This window comes from Camellia sinensis, chromosome 1 (genome assembly GCF_055761805.1).
Source record: "Camellia sinensis isolate YWXY chromosome 1, ASM5576180v1, whole genome shotgun sequence".
Taxonomy (NCBI): domain Eukaryota; kingdom Viridiplantae; phylum Streptophyta; class Magnoliopsida; order Ericales; family Theaceae; genus Camellia; species Camellia sinensis.
This window is the reverse complement of record NC_138961.1, coordinates 133,150,168-133,163,497: the sequence shown is the minus strand read 5'-3', so window position 1 is coordinate 133,163,497 and position 13,330 is coordinate 133,150,168. Positions and strand designations below refer to the sequence as shown.

The 13,330-nt window shown below is 34.4% G+C and overlaps 1 long non-coding RNA gene across 6 annotated transcripts; it reads left to right on the top strand.

Moving 5' to 3' along the window:
• The first annotated feature begins 1,007 nt into the window (after nucleotides 1–1,007).
• On the top strand, nucleotides 1,008–6,225 carry LOC114287188 (uncharacterized). Of its 6 annotated transcripts, none has more exons than XR_014338998.1 (5): nucleotides 1,008–1,190; nucleotides 2,374–2,445; nucleotides 3,878–4,531; nucleotides 4,632–5,236; nucleotides 5,347–6,225. It is a non-coding gene; the product is annotated as an uncharacterized LOC114287188 (long non-coding RNA). The 6 variants fall into 6 exon arrangements; XR_003637824.2 differs by having other exon boundaries at nucleotides 3,878–3,927; nucleotides 4,267–5,236; nucleotides 5,347–6,224; XR_014338996.1 differs by having other exon boundaries at nucleotides 3,878–5,044; nucleotides 5,146–5,236; nucleotides 5,347–6,224.
• Nucleotides 6,226–13,330: the final 7,105 nt, after the last annotated feature.

Genomic DNA, 13,330 nt, shown 5'->3' with positions numbered 1-13,330 from the left:
CGGTCTTCGGACCGGGCGAAAGGGGGTGCTCATAGCTGACCTTCCCCGATCGTACCCAAGCTCCCGAGCCGAGACAACTCCGGTGATGACGGATATGTGGCCTTCGGCATCGAGTCAGGGTTTTCTAAATTCTCCCATAAAAAATATTTAGGTGGCGACTCTGTATCTGGCAAAGCAGTCCATGTTTGGCACTACTTTTTTCAAAAATCTGTTTCTCAAAACGATTTGCCAGATTTGGACTCTTTGGTTCAGATTAAGAACCGTGACACAAATCGAGTCCGAACTGTGGTAACCCCAAATGAACGGAACGGGACTTAACCCTCCCGGGGCATTCGGGGGACGTCCACACTATCGCTGAGGTACAACTTCAGGAAAATACACTTTTGGCAACTAAAAATGGCAGCTAAAAAAAATTTAGTCTCCAAATGTACACATTAGCTACTAAAAAAAATTTGGTCGCCAAAAGTATAAACTTTAGCTACTAAAAAATATTTGGTTGGCAAAGGTGCAATCTTTAACTACAAAAAATAATATAGTTGCTATTTATTGTACTTTTGGCGACTAATTATGTTTTAGTAATTAAAAATAGGATTTTGGGTGACAAAAAAAATAATTTGGTCCCTAATTGTTCAATCTTTAGCAATTAAAAATTAATTTTATTGGTATTTATTTTACTTTTGGCGACTAATTATGTTTAGTCGTTGAAAATTGGGTTTTGGGCAACTAAAAATTAATTTGGTCCCTAAATGGACAATCTTTAGCTACTGAAAACAATTTAGTCGGTATTTATTTCACTTTTAGCCACTAAAATTTTAGTAGCCAATTATAACTTAAAAGTTTTGGAGGGAAGAGTTCAATTTTTGGAGGGATTGATAAATTAACTAGCGACAAAAATGTATGGGAGTCGGGAAACAATGCCTTATTGGCGACGAAAGATTACTTCGTCGGGAAAAAATAATTAAACTAGGGTTTAAAAATCGTGTCAGTTTTAGGATACTCGTAAAAACTAACTCTCTTACGCCTCTGTCTCTCTCATTCTGTTACTCTCTCTCTCTCTCTCACTCCTCTAACTCTACCCTCTTTCTTATATTCAATCTCTGTCTGTTTGTCTCCATTGCTGTCGGGTAAGAAGCATTGTCGTCGGCACACAGGAGCACCACCGTCTCAACACTGTCAATCCATTGCCCCAAGTATGTCTCTTCATTTCTCTCTCTCTTTCTGTCTCTGTCTATCTCTGTTTCTCTGTCTCCCGTTGATTGGGCATTCTTCAGGGTACAGAAACTCAATCTTCTCTCTCATCCCCCTTCTCTAGCCCCTATCATTTCTTTATGTCATAAATCTTGGTGCCGGTGGAAAATGTTGAACCTTGTTGATTGTTATAACCTATTTTTGTTAGTGTATATTATATATATATATACTTTGGGGATGTGAAATGTCAGAGATTTAGATTAATCAAAAATTTATTAGGGATGTGTTTTTGATTGTTGTAACCAATTTATTTATTAGGGATGTGAAATGTTATATATATATATATATATATTTATTGGGGATGTGTTTTTGATTGTTATAACATGTTTATATATTGGGGATGTGATTCAAAAATGATGAATGATTTGCATTTTGGTAATTGTCACTCTCTACTCAATGATTTCATGTGCTTTCTCACTTCAACTTTACTTGCCTATACTTGTGGATTTACCTACAGTAATTGCGTGGACGCGCCGGGGAGGGGGGGGAAATTAATTTATATATCCATGTTTCAAGATGCTGATGTATCTGTTTTATTTATTACTTCTGCAATTTTTATTGATATTGGATTGGATGTGTGGCATTGATTTTATTTCTACAATTGATATCATGTTCTTAGTTTGGGTCCAATATGCACAAAATGGAAGATATTTAGAGAATAAAACCCTGTTTGGTTGTGTTCTTGTTTCTTTGTATTCATTTATCATTTTTGTTTTTCATTTCATAAAAATAAAAAATTATAAAAAGTAAATAAAAAATTGAAAGTTTGAAACTAACCATTGGTTCTCAAATCGATTTTTTTTTTTTTTGTGCGAAAATAGTTTTTTAAAAGTCAAAAATAGATTTAAATCAATAAAATATTTATTTTACCACTTTACAGGATGTGAAATGTTAGAGATTTAGAATTTAATTCAACCACAATAATATTTACCACTCTGTTGTGGCTGTTTGTAATGCCTAATGCACTGCTATTGTTTTCTCTGTTTCATTTGTTGAATTGCTTTCTAGCTTTGCTTGCTGGACTGATCTTTGGTGAATTTTCCTTGTGATGGCAATGTTCTTTTGGGTGTAGCTATGTTTGGTTTTGTATTAGTTCTTACTTCTTACTTCTTGTCTTTTGTTCAGTTACACACCAAACTTGACGTTGTGCTAGCATATGATTGGGTGTTCATATCAATGCCAACATAGTTGGGATGCGTATGTTTTGCTATAATACTCTTTGTACTTACCTTTCTTTTTATTAATGTATTGTTGCTATTATTGCTACTTTTGATTCATTAATAAAGATTTTTTTTTTTTTGCCGATCAAAAAAAAAAAAAAATGCTCAAAAAGATAAACAGAGACGTTTAAAAAAAAAATCACAAGTTGGAACTAAAATGGTACATGCCAAAGTCTTTTTTCCATTTTTGAGTCTCTTTTAGAGTGAGAAAATCTATTCACTAATTAATCGAATTATTGCTTGAATCTTTCCTTCCCTAAATCACACTCAGTGATTTTTTTTAAAAAAATTTTAAAATTTTTACCTCATGGGTGTAAGTTACAAGTAGGAAAGAAACTTAATATAATAAATTAATTGGGCTATAACTCAATTGGTCGCTCATGTACACTCTTTATTAAGAGGTCAAGAGATCAATCATTGTTAAAGACAAGGATTGAGTTTACTTATTTAGTGATTTTTTGACTTTTTACGAAAAGATGTGAAGAAAAGTAAAGAAGTGATGTGACAACTTATAATAAATAAATACACTTATTCAGTGCATTTTCAAGCAATCCCTAATTATCTGTTCCTTATTAATGGCTTTTCTTTAGTCATTTATTTATTTCTCATTATGACCTTCTTGTATTGATATAATGGTCATTGGTTGCCAGTATTTGATAATGGATTTTCTTAAATAAGTGATTGTATAGTTTGATATGATTCTATAGATATTATACATACATACATATATATAACTTAAAACAAAGAGTCTATTATTAAGAGTCTATTATTGTATTAGGTATTGTTTGGTTGTTGGTTAATTACCAACATTGTCTCTTTTGTTTTCCTTGCCTTTCGATGGCCTGGTTTAGTTCTATGTTTGTTTTGCTACAAGCACATTTGTAATTTAATGGAATTTTTCTTTCACATTTGATGCAATGGTAGATAAAATGTGATGAAAGAATAATAATGGTACAATGATAATTTATTTTTACTATCTTATCTTACAATTTGAATGAACTAGTGAAGAACACATAAAAATAAATTATAAAATAGGACAATATATACATATATGAGTCTTTTGGGTAATAAATCTATGATTGATTTTAGTGTTCCTATAAGAACTAATCTTCAAAAGTGCACTTACACACTTCATGCATTAGTGTCCATGAAGTTCACATAATCTTACCCTTGCTTACAATTTTTTTTTTGATTAACCTCAAACTTAGTTTTTACTGAACATATAAATAACAAACAAGTTATTTTCTTCAATAATTTAATATCTTAAATGAGATGTTGGTTAATAATTTACCATGTTATCAAAATAGACAATGTTTTTTGTTCGTACTTGTATAATGTAAAATTGTAATTAATGCTTTAGTCCTAATATAATGATTGGAGTATAACATTGTCATCGTCTTTATCTTTAGGTTGCTTGGACGTCTAAAAGGGTTTGTGGCCAATAAAGCTTATCCTGAAGGTTCTATTGCGTTTCCAAAGAGTGTACAACATTTTGTTCAATATATTTAGATGGAGTTGAAACATTGTTTAACCGCCTATAAAGGAATTATGACATGGGTGACCGTGGCCCAGGATTGGCTATATTCACTCAAAATGTCTGTCCTTTGGTCTAATGACAAGGGCATCTGATATGTCTGTATTTTAATACGAGATGGCTCATTAGTTTGTCTTACACAATAGCACAAAAGTGGAAACATACATAAAGTATGAATCCATCATATGTATTTATATGTTATAGTTGTAAATCGATTAGTATTGATTTTTTGAAATACTTTTGAATCGCATTTTTTTTAACTAGGGAGCACAAGAACTTGTTACAACAAACAATCAATGCATTCGACATCGCAAAGAGACAACACAAAGAATTCCCTAAATGGTTCAAAGAAAGGAAAAAATTACATGTTCACATTGATCGTGCTCTAAATGCAATGACTAGAAAGTATGCCACTCCAGCAACTAATGAGTTAGGGCTTCAGATTAGGAGTTTGTGGCCTCTCAAGGATGTTAAGTCATGGTTGAATATGGATGAGACTACTAAAGCTATCGTCATCCATGTTGTTCTTGTAATTGATAATACTAGTCCACAATCTATATTTGTATTATGTATACTTGTGAGAAGCACTTATATTTAATGACTTTAATTTTAACTTGTTATGCTTGTAGAACCAGTTTGATATTGGAGATGATTTTCACAATGATTCACAAGCTCAGCGGATTGTGAATTAGAAGGCATATGTGTTGTACAAAGATCGGAGGTACACTTTGAAGCAAGAATTAGAACTATTAGAGGAAGAGGGTGTTAATGACCTCTATGCTCATCCGCCCTGAGGGGTGAGTTTAGATGATTGGAAGCATTTGATTGATGTGGCGTGACAAAATGCATCTCACCAAGTAAAATAATAATACATTGTATATAGCCCCATGTCAAATGTGATATGCCTTAATATTTAACAAAAATTTGTTTATGTAATTATTATTTTTAGAAACAGTCAGAAGTTGGTAAGAGTAACAAGAGTTAGTTTCCATACAATCATACCAGTAGATCTCTCTCATTTCTTATCGCAATGGTTGCTATGGTGAGATTGATTTTATTTAAAAGTAAATCCATTATTATTATTATTATTTGTTATGAATAATATGTTGTGATTATTTTTTGGTTCTTATTTCAATCTAAAAGGTAGCTGAAAATGGAGACTTGGATTTTCCTAAGTTTTATGAAGACAACCACACATCCAAGAAGACGAATGACTAGATCCATCCGAAATACGGTGAGCTGCATGTAATTATGTAACAATGAAATAATTGTATTCAATATTATGTAGTACCCAAAAATATATATGTTATTAAGCTTTTTTGTCTTCTTTATTTGCAATAACAGCAAGAGATGGTCAATCTATAAGCGGTTGCCACCGAGTCGGGGATGCTATTGACATAGGAGGAGCTTTCAAGACAAGTGCTTGGAGAGAAAAAAAAGTACTTGCTTGGATTTGGGATCAACCCACAACCCTCTACCATGGCTGTACCATGAGCGCGTGATAAGGACATGGAGACAATGAGAGCTGAGATGGAGGCACTTTGTGAGGACCAACAAAGAGATCATGACGAGTTGATGAAAGAGCGAGAAATATTACAATGAGATGTTGAAAGAGTGAGAGGAGTGTGAGAGATGCTATAATGAGATGTTGAAAGAGCGTGAGTAGGGATAGAAAGCTCAGGATGAGACAAATACAAAGATCGATATGACAACCCTCACCTCTGATTAGTGCTAATCTATGATTAAGCATGATAAGTAATTGATCGGGCTGAAATTCAGAATTGATTGCATAAGTGTGTTACCTTAATTGCATTTCTATCTGTTTGTTGTAGAATGATCTGTTCATGTTTTTAACTTCGAACTGCGAATTGAAGGTCTTATCGGCGACCGAATCGAAAATTGATTAGTGTTTCATGCTAATTAGAATTTATGTGATTTTATGGTAGATTTAATTGAAATGTGATTTGGTATGATTAAATTAGATTAAATAAAGCTAAATTACATTAGTTTAAGTTTATTACAATATTGCCATTGAGTGGCCATTTTCTACAACATTGTTTAGCACCTTTATACATCATTTTATTCAGCCATTTTCTTAGACCCAAACCGTGGGAGAGAGAGAGAGTTAGGAGAAGTTTGGAATTCATCTTGAAATCTTGCTTGAATCTAGAGGAATTGAAGAGAGATTGCATAATTGTGCTTCTATACTTGGAATTCACGACCTAAGGTAGAGATTTCATCCTCTCATTTGTACATTTGAGTTGTTCTTGCATGGTTCATGAGATTATTGGTGGTTAGAGTCAAATTATGGTTTAATGTGTTGAATTGAGAATTAATCCATGCATGCATGTACATATTCTTGAAATTTGAGGTTGTTCTTCATGAATTTCCACATGCATGCCCATTTTCTAGTTGTAGTTCATGAATTCATCATGTTTTTGGAAGGATTGACTCATTTGATCATGTGTTAGAAGCTTTGAATTCAATTGAATACATGCATATTAAATGTGCATCTTGTTCTTGAAGTTTATTTGAAATTGGTGTTCAATTGACTCACCTTTGGGCTTTGATTTTACAAATTGATCTTCAAAACATGTTATATTGTTGCTTTCTAAGTGTTTTCCAAAAAATTGGCCCAAAAAGTTAAGTTTTGAGGTGTTGAATGCTTGGTTTGAGCTTGGGAGGCAAATCTGGAAATTCCAGATTTTGGCTTCCACGCTCGAGCGAAGGATTCCACGCTTGAGCGACCGTATTTTGTTCAGACCGCTGCTCGAGCAAATGAATGCTTGCTCGAGCGTAGATTGCAAGCTCTCAGATTTTCGGTGCGCGCAGACGCATGCTCGAGCGATGAGACCTACACTCGAGCGAAGGATGTGTCTCACGCTCCAACGAGCGAGGGTCGAGCGGAGATTTTCAACATCTAGCACTTTTTGCATTTTTATAGATCGCTCAAGCGAGGAAGTCCACGCTCGAGCGACCCCTCTATTTTGGAAATCTCACTCGAGCGTAGAAAGCCACGCTCGAGCGAGACCCCTATTTTCTGAAAAATTCTTAAAAGTGTTTTAAAGTGCATCTTTGCATCCTCATTCCATCCTAGGCATTCCTAGGCCTAGTTTAAGGCATCTTAATGAGGATATTGATATAGAACCACACCAAGTCAAGATAGGGACTAAGTTGTTGATTCCCATGTGTGTAACTTAGTGCGTGTTCGTTCTGTAACTGTGTAGGGTTGGCATCCGAGGACGCTCATTAGCTGCTTATGGCCCAGTGCTCTGTGAGTAACAATGTTGTAAAGATATGTTCAATGATGATTATTTTCTGAACAATTAACTGTACTATTTTCTGAAGTGATACTATTTACTGAATGAATGATGTCCTATTTATGAACTGTACTCATGGCATCCATATCAACTTACCGCTACTGTACTGTTACTGCTACTGTCACAGAGATCTCTGTCAGTTCCAATACTTGGAACCAATACTATATACTGTTATGATGGCCATCAACTGACTGCTTGGTCTGTTAAGACCTACTGTACTGTTTGTTATTGGATGTACCAACTGATATGACTGATTTATTACTGAAAGGACATTCATTCTTATCTTCTTTATGCATTTGTTATTCATTGGGCTTTAGCTCATTGTTTATATTTATATGTAGGTGTTCAGGCACCGGACCGATGCTAGGAGCGTCAGGTTAAACTCCAGTTTTGTCAAGCCAACCATTGTGCCTCACTGCGAGGTTCCAAGTCTGTCCAAGCTAAGGCTGTTTTGGGGTGTCTCAGTTTCACCCTTCCGTCTTTGTTTTGTAATAAATGTTTAGACCTGACTGTACAGTTATGGTGAAGGGATTAGGTCCCTAACCTGAAGGTTTTTATGCATCTGATTGTATATATGTTTTGTTTATGAATGTGGTTTGTTTATAAAAGTCTTTTCGCATTCAGACTGTCACAGCTCATTGGACACCTTTTAATTACTGTATTGGCTTCCGCCAGCCCATTTACTCTGTATTACTGTCATTATTGTTAAGTAGGCCTTCGGTAATCACGGATTACTGGCCGATTGCGATGCTAAACCCATAGGGGCGGGTTTGGGCCGCGACAATTGAGCATCTAAATACCATAGCCACCAAACTGACATAACTCTTGGGGGTCTAAGCTGGTCATCCGACATTCATTGTGTGGTAAGAACAATTTTATTGATGTCACATATACTTTGTTAAAATATGCCAGCTTTAACAATGAATAGGGCAGACGATGCATAAATAAGACACGTAGGTTGAGAGTTAGAGTCGAAAATGTCTTAAACTTAGTCAAAAAAAGGTATTCGAGGGGTGAAAATGCAAAACAACCCCCCAACCACTATTGTGATGTAACGGGAAGCTTCCCGGTGCCAAGTGTGACCTGTAGGGACAAACGGTATGTAAATAAGACACGCAGGTTGGGAATTAGAGTTGAAAATACCATAAACTTAGTCAAAAAATGAGTTTGAGGGGCGAAAATGCAAAACAACCCCCAACCACTATTATGATGTAACGGGAAGCTTCTCGGTGCCAAATGCAAGGACAGACGGTACGTTAATAGAAAACATAGGTTGAGAGTTAGAGTCAAAAAATGTCATAAACTTAGTTGAAAACAGGCGTTCGAGGGGCAAAAATACAAAACAGCCCCCCAACTACTGTTGTGATGCAACGAGAAGCTTCTTAGTGCCAAATGTGACTTATAGGGACAGACAGTACGTAAATAGGATACGTAGGTTGGGAATTAGAGTCTAAAATGCCATAAACGTAGTCGAAAACGACGTTTAGCGCCCAAATATGGAAAAATGCATATTAATTATGTACAATGATTACTTGTAAAATATTACTGGTTGCCTAATACATGCGTTTGAGTTTTATATATTTTTCTTTCATATATATTCGTGTATGCAAAACTAATGATTACTTTGAAGAGATTAATTAAGATCGAGTTTTTTTTTTTTATAATTTTAAATATGCCAATATTTAGTCAATACTAAGGATTAATTTTATTTTTACAAATAGTTTTTGACGTGGAATTGTAGATACGACTTTTTTAACAAGTACGGAAGACATTGTTTTTATACCTTCGTTCTTATAAATGTTCGTAAAAATTACGTTTTTAGCGTAGTACATATTTAAAATTTGGCGTGGTACAGATTACCATTGGACATGGTACAAATTAGATTTTGGGGCGGTACAAATTAAATTTTTGGTGTGGTACAGATTATCTTTTGGATATTAAATTTGGTTAATCCTCTACTATGTATGAAATTATATTTTTGACGTTGGATTATACTTGATTTATATGAAATTTCTATTGCATTTAGAATTTGAAGTTCAATATAAATTTTTTAGATGGTTGGAAGTGAAATGTGTGCATATTGTCGAATGGCGGACAATATAATAAGTATTCATAGATTCTTTTGTTCATACAGGGTACTTGTTGCACTAATAATGGAATAAATACAGGTGGTTGAGAAGTTAATTTTTTAAAAAAAAATTATATAGCTTTGGCAACTAAATTTGTTGGTAGCCAAAAATGCAAGCAAAGGTTTTGCTAACTAAATATTTAGTAGTGAAAAAGAAAAAATGGCTTTTGGCAACCAAACAGTTAGTAGCGGGAAAAAATCAGAATGAGAGAAGAAACTATTGCCGACTAAATATTTTAGCTACGAAAAAATACGGCATCCTTCGGCGACTACAATGTTTGGTTATAAAAAAGAATGAAATGAAAATATCTAATCTTTTGGCGACTAAAATATGTAGTCGTTAAAACTAACAATGACTAAAGTATTTGGTCGCTAAATGTATGATTATATTACCGATTAAAATGTTTAGTCACTAAATGTATTATTAATTGCGGCAAAAATTTATATTGGTAACTAAATTTTTTAGTCTCTAATAGTTGAATTCATTTTTGTGTGAGAACTTTTGGCGACTAATATGTTAGTCACCAAAAGGTGACCTTTGGCGACTAATAACAATTTAGTAGCCTAAAGTTTTAAATTAGCGACCAAATTATAATTTAGTCGCCAATACTATTGCCGAAGGGCTATTCCCGACTACCTGGGCGACAAAATTTTTTAGTCGCCATTGACTTTCGGCGATCAAAATATAGAGCTTTGGCGACTAATATTTTAACCGTTGAATGTGTCATTTCCTGTAGTGGTAGCTGACCTTCCTAGCGTGGGTGAGCCTCTGCCACCTTAAATGGAAGCTAAGGCTTAAAAAATGAAGAAAGAGGCTTCATTGAGAGTAGAGCGGACGACAGGGGTAGGGTCGGAGGTAGAGAGAGAAAGAGAGAGAGGGAGATGGCGCTGCAAATCTATCCACTCCAACCTTGCCGCCCACTCACCATCTCTGATTAAGAGAGAGAGAGAGAGAGAGAGAGAGAGAGAGAGAGAGAGAGAATCATAAATAAAATGTGTTAGAGACAGAAGTGGTGGAGGGGTATTTCAATCATTTTGTGAGTGCTTATCTTTATGGACATAATATTTCAAAGTGTGAATATTTGAATAAAGAAAATTTAAATTTGAATTTATCGACTGAGTGTCTAAATTAAAATTAGGAATATTTACCAATAAATCCTACTTTACAAACTGTTATACCAAATAGTCCCATTTTTATTCTATTATACCAAATAATCCTACTGATGTGTTGATTTGGTCCTTTTTGTTTTTTTTTTTTTCATTTTTGTTTCACTCTGTGGACGAGAGTGCCCTTTCATTGATTTACAAACTGTCATTTTTGGTTCACTGATTTGGTCCCACTTTCATTCCGGTGTGGCACACCCTCAGAGATTCGCGTGTGTGTGTGTATTAGTGTGTGTGTGTGTGTGTGTGAGTGTGTGTTGAAGCCATCTGTGTGTCTGCGTGCATCAGTGTGTTTGAGAGGGCTTGACCATGTGTTTGTCTCAATGAATTCGAAGACGTTGAGAATCTCAGATTGATCCCCAAATGCGACCATGTGTTTCACCCCGAATGCATCGATGCTTGGCTCAATTCTCATGTGACTTGTCCAGTTTGCCGAGCCGATCTCGTTCCTCAACCCGGTGAGACTCTGCAAATTCCAGATTTCAATCTCCAGATCGATGTTCCGGAGGAAACCCAGAACCCCCAAAACCCAACCGATGAAGTTTCGATCCGGGTCGTTGAAGATCCAGAAGAAGACTATCTTCCTCCTCCTCCTAAGGCGCTGGACCGGACCTAGAACCAGAGCTTTAACCAGAACCGTCCTCCGAGATCTAGGTCGGTCCGGTCCAGACTATTCGAGAGGTTCCCCAGGTCGCATTCGATGGTGTTCCATTTGTGTGTCTGCGTGTATCAGTGTCTTCCATCTGTGTGTGTGCGTGTATCAGTGTGTTCGATTTGTCCGATCTGGAATCACATGTGTGTTCAATGGTGTTCGATGTGTTTTATCTGCGTGTCTGCGTGTATCAGTGTGTTCGATGTGTTCGATGTATCAGTGTGTTCAATGTGTTGAAGCCATCACCATCGCCCTCGGATGATGATGTGTTCGATATGGAATCACATGTGTTCGATCTGCTGCTGTGTGTGTTAATGGCGTCTTGTGTCTGCTACAGAGAGGAGCTATGTGTGTGGCTGGGTCTCTATGTGAGAGAGAGAGAATGCTGAGAGTGAGAGAATGCCCAGCCCAAATAAAAACCCCTTACATCGGTTTGCCATTGTGTGACGCCATGACAGTATATCACATGCAACACACCACACATCCATTTTACTAATCGCGCACGTGAGCCACACACGCGCATCACCCAATCTTGAAGCCCCCAGCCGCATCAAATATAGGATACATAAGGGTAATTACGTCCCTCACAATTAAATGGGACTAAACGGTTTAATAGAATAAAAATGGGACCAATTGATTCATAAGTTCAAATTTTGGGATTTATTGGTAAATCTCCCTTAAAATTATTGAATCAATATAATTTTTTTATAAATAATTTATGTAAAAAAATGTATAAAATAAATAAATTAAATTATTAAAATAAAACCCATACGAGTACGTAAGCCTTGAAAAATGGAATTTCCCCCGAATATCTCTAAAATTATTTTTCTTTGTGGTTGTGGACGCAAGTTGGTATCTCATCTTTCTCAACCGTTAATATATATATATACACACACATATACAATATACTATAAATATGTCAACCTCAAAACTGCAACTAGCTTTCGGGTCTGGAAGCTGTTTTTTTTTTTTTTTAAATTATTTTAATAATGTTGAAACAAGTTTCTAGCCAGTGCATGAGCATGTGTTATCTACCAAAGATATTTGCAAAAGATTCAGAGCATTGAAATTGATTTTGTCGTTGCCATCCATTACGATGGCGACATTTAAATAGGAGAATAAAAATCATCAGTTTTGTAATAAAATAAATTTTTAATTTTTATAATTTAAATTTTAAATTTTTATTTATTTTTAATTTAAATATTTATTTATTTTTGAAAGTAAAATTAACAAAAAAAATATTTTAATCATTAAATTTAATAAAAAATAGTATTTTTTTTTTCTTACGCCTATATTGAGTGAAATCATTCAAATAATATATTTCTATTATTTAACGAAATTAGGTAAATAATTTACATTGAAAACAAATTACAAGATTAGAATTTAAATTAATAAAATAAAATAAAAACTTAGGGTTTATTTTCTCAAACTCTAGAATTTTTTATTTATTTTTTTGTAATTTCCTCTAAATTGTTTTACAAATTAGAAAAAAAAATATTTAAAATAATAAATTTGAGAATTGCAATCATTTTGAATAGAATTCATATTATGCTGGAGTTGGGATTGTGAGGCTCATGGGGGTGTATTCCGAGCCGTTTTCGATTATGTGAATCGTTTATATTATTGAATTTGTCGAGTATATTATTTATAAAAAAATTTAAGTTAATCGAACATGCGTAATCCCATGATCATCACTAATTATTTTTTAAAAATTATCAAAATTATACCAATTGTTTTTTTTTTATTTAAAACAAATGTGATCATATTATGGGATTACAGATGTCCAATTAATCTAACTTTTTTTTTTAAATTTATAATCTACTCGATAAATCTTATAATATAAACGATATGGACCATGAAAATAAACTCAAGACACGCTCCAACGGGCCTCCCAACATGCATATCGTGCCATAAGACACAACACCTACCCAAGTCCTATCATGCCACTTTAAATTTAAACCATACAAGGAATAAATTTTGAGAAATGTTTTTATGGTACATGACATTTTTGTTTGATAAGATAAAGTAGCTAGAAATGTATATATGATTGCTTTAAGAATTGAC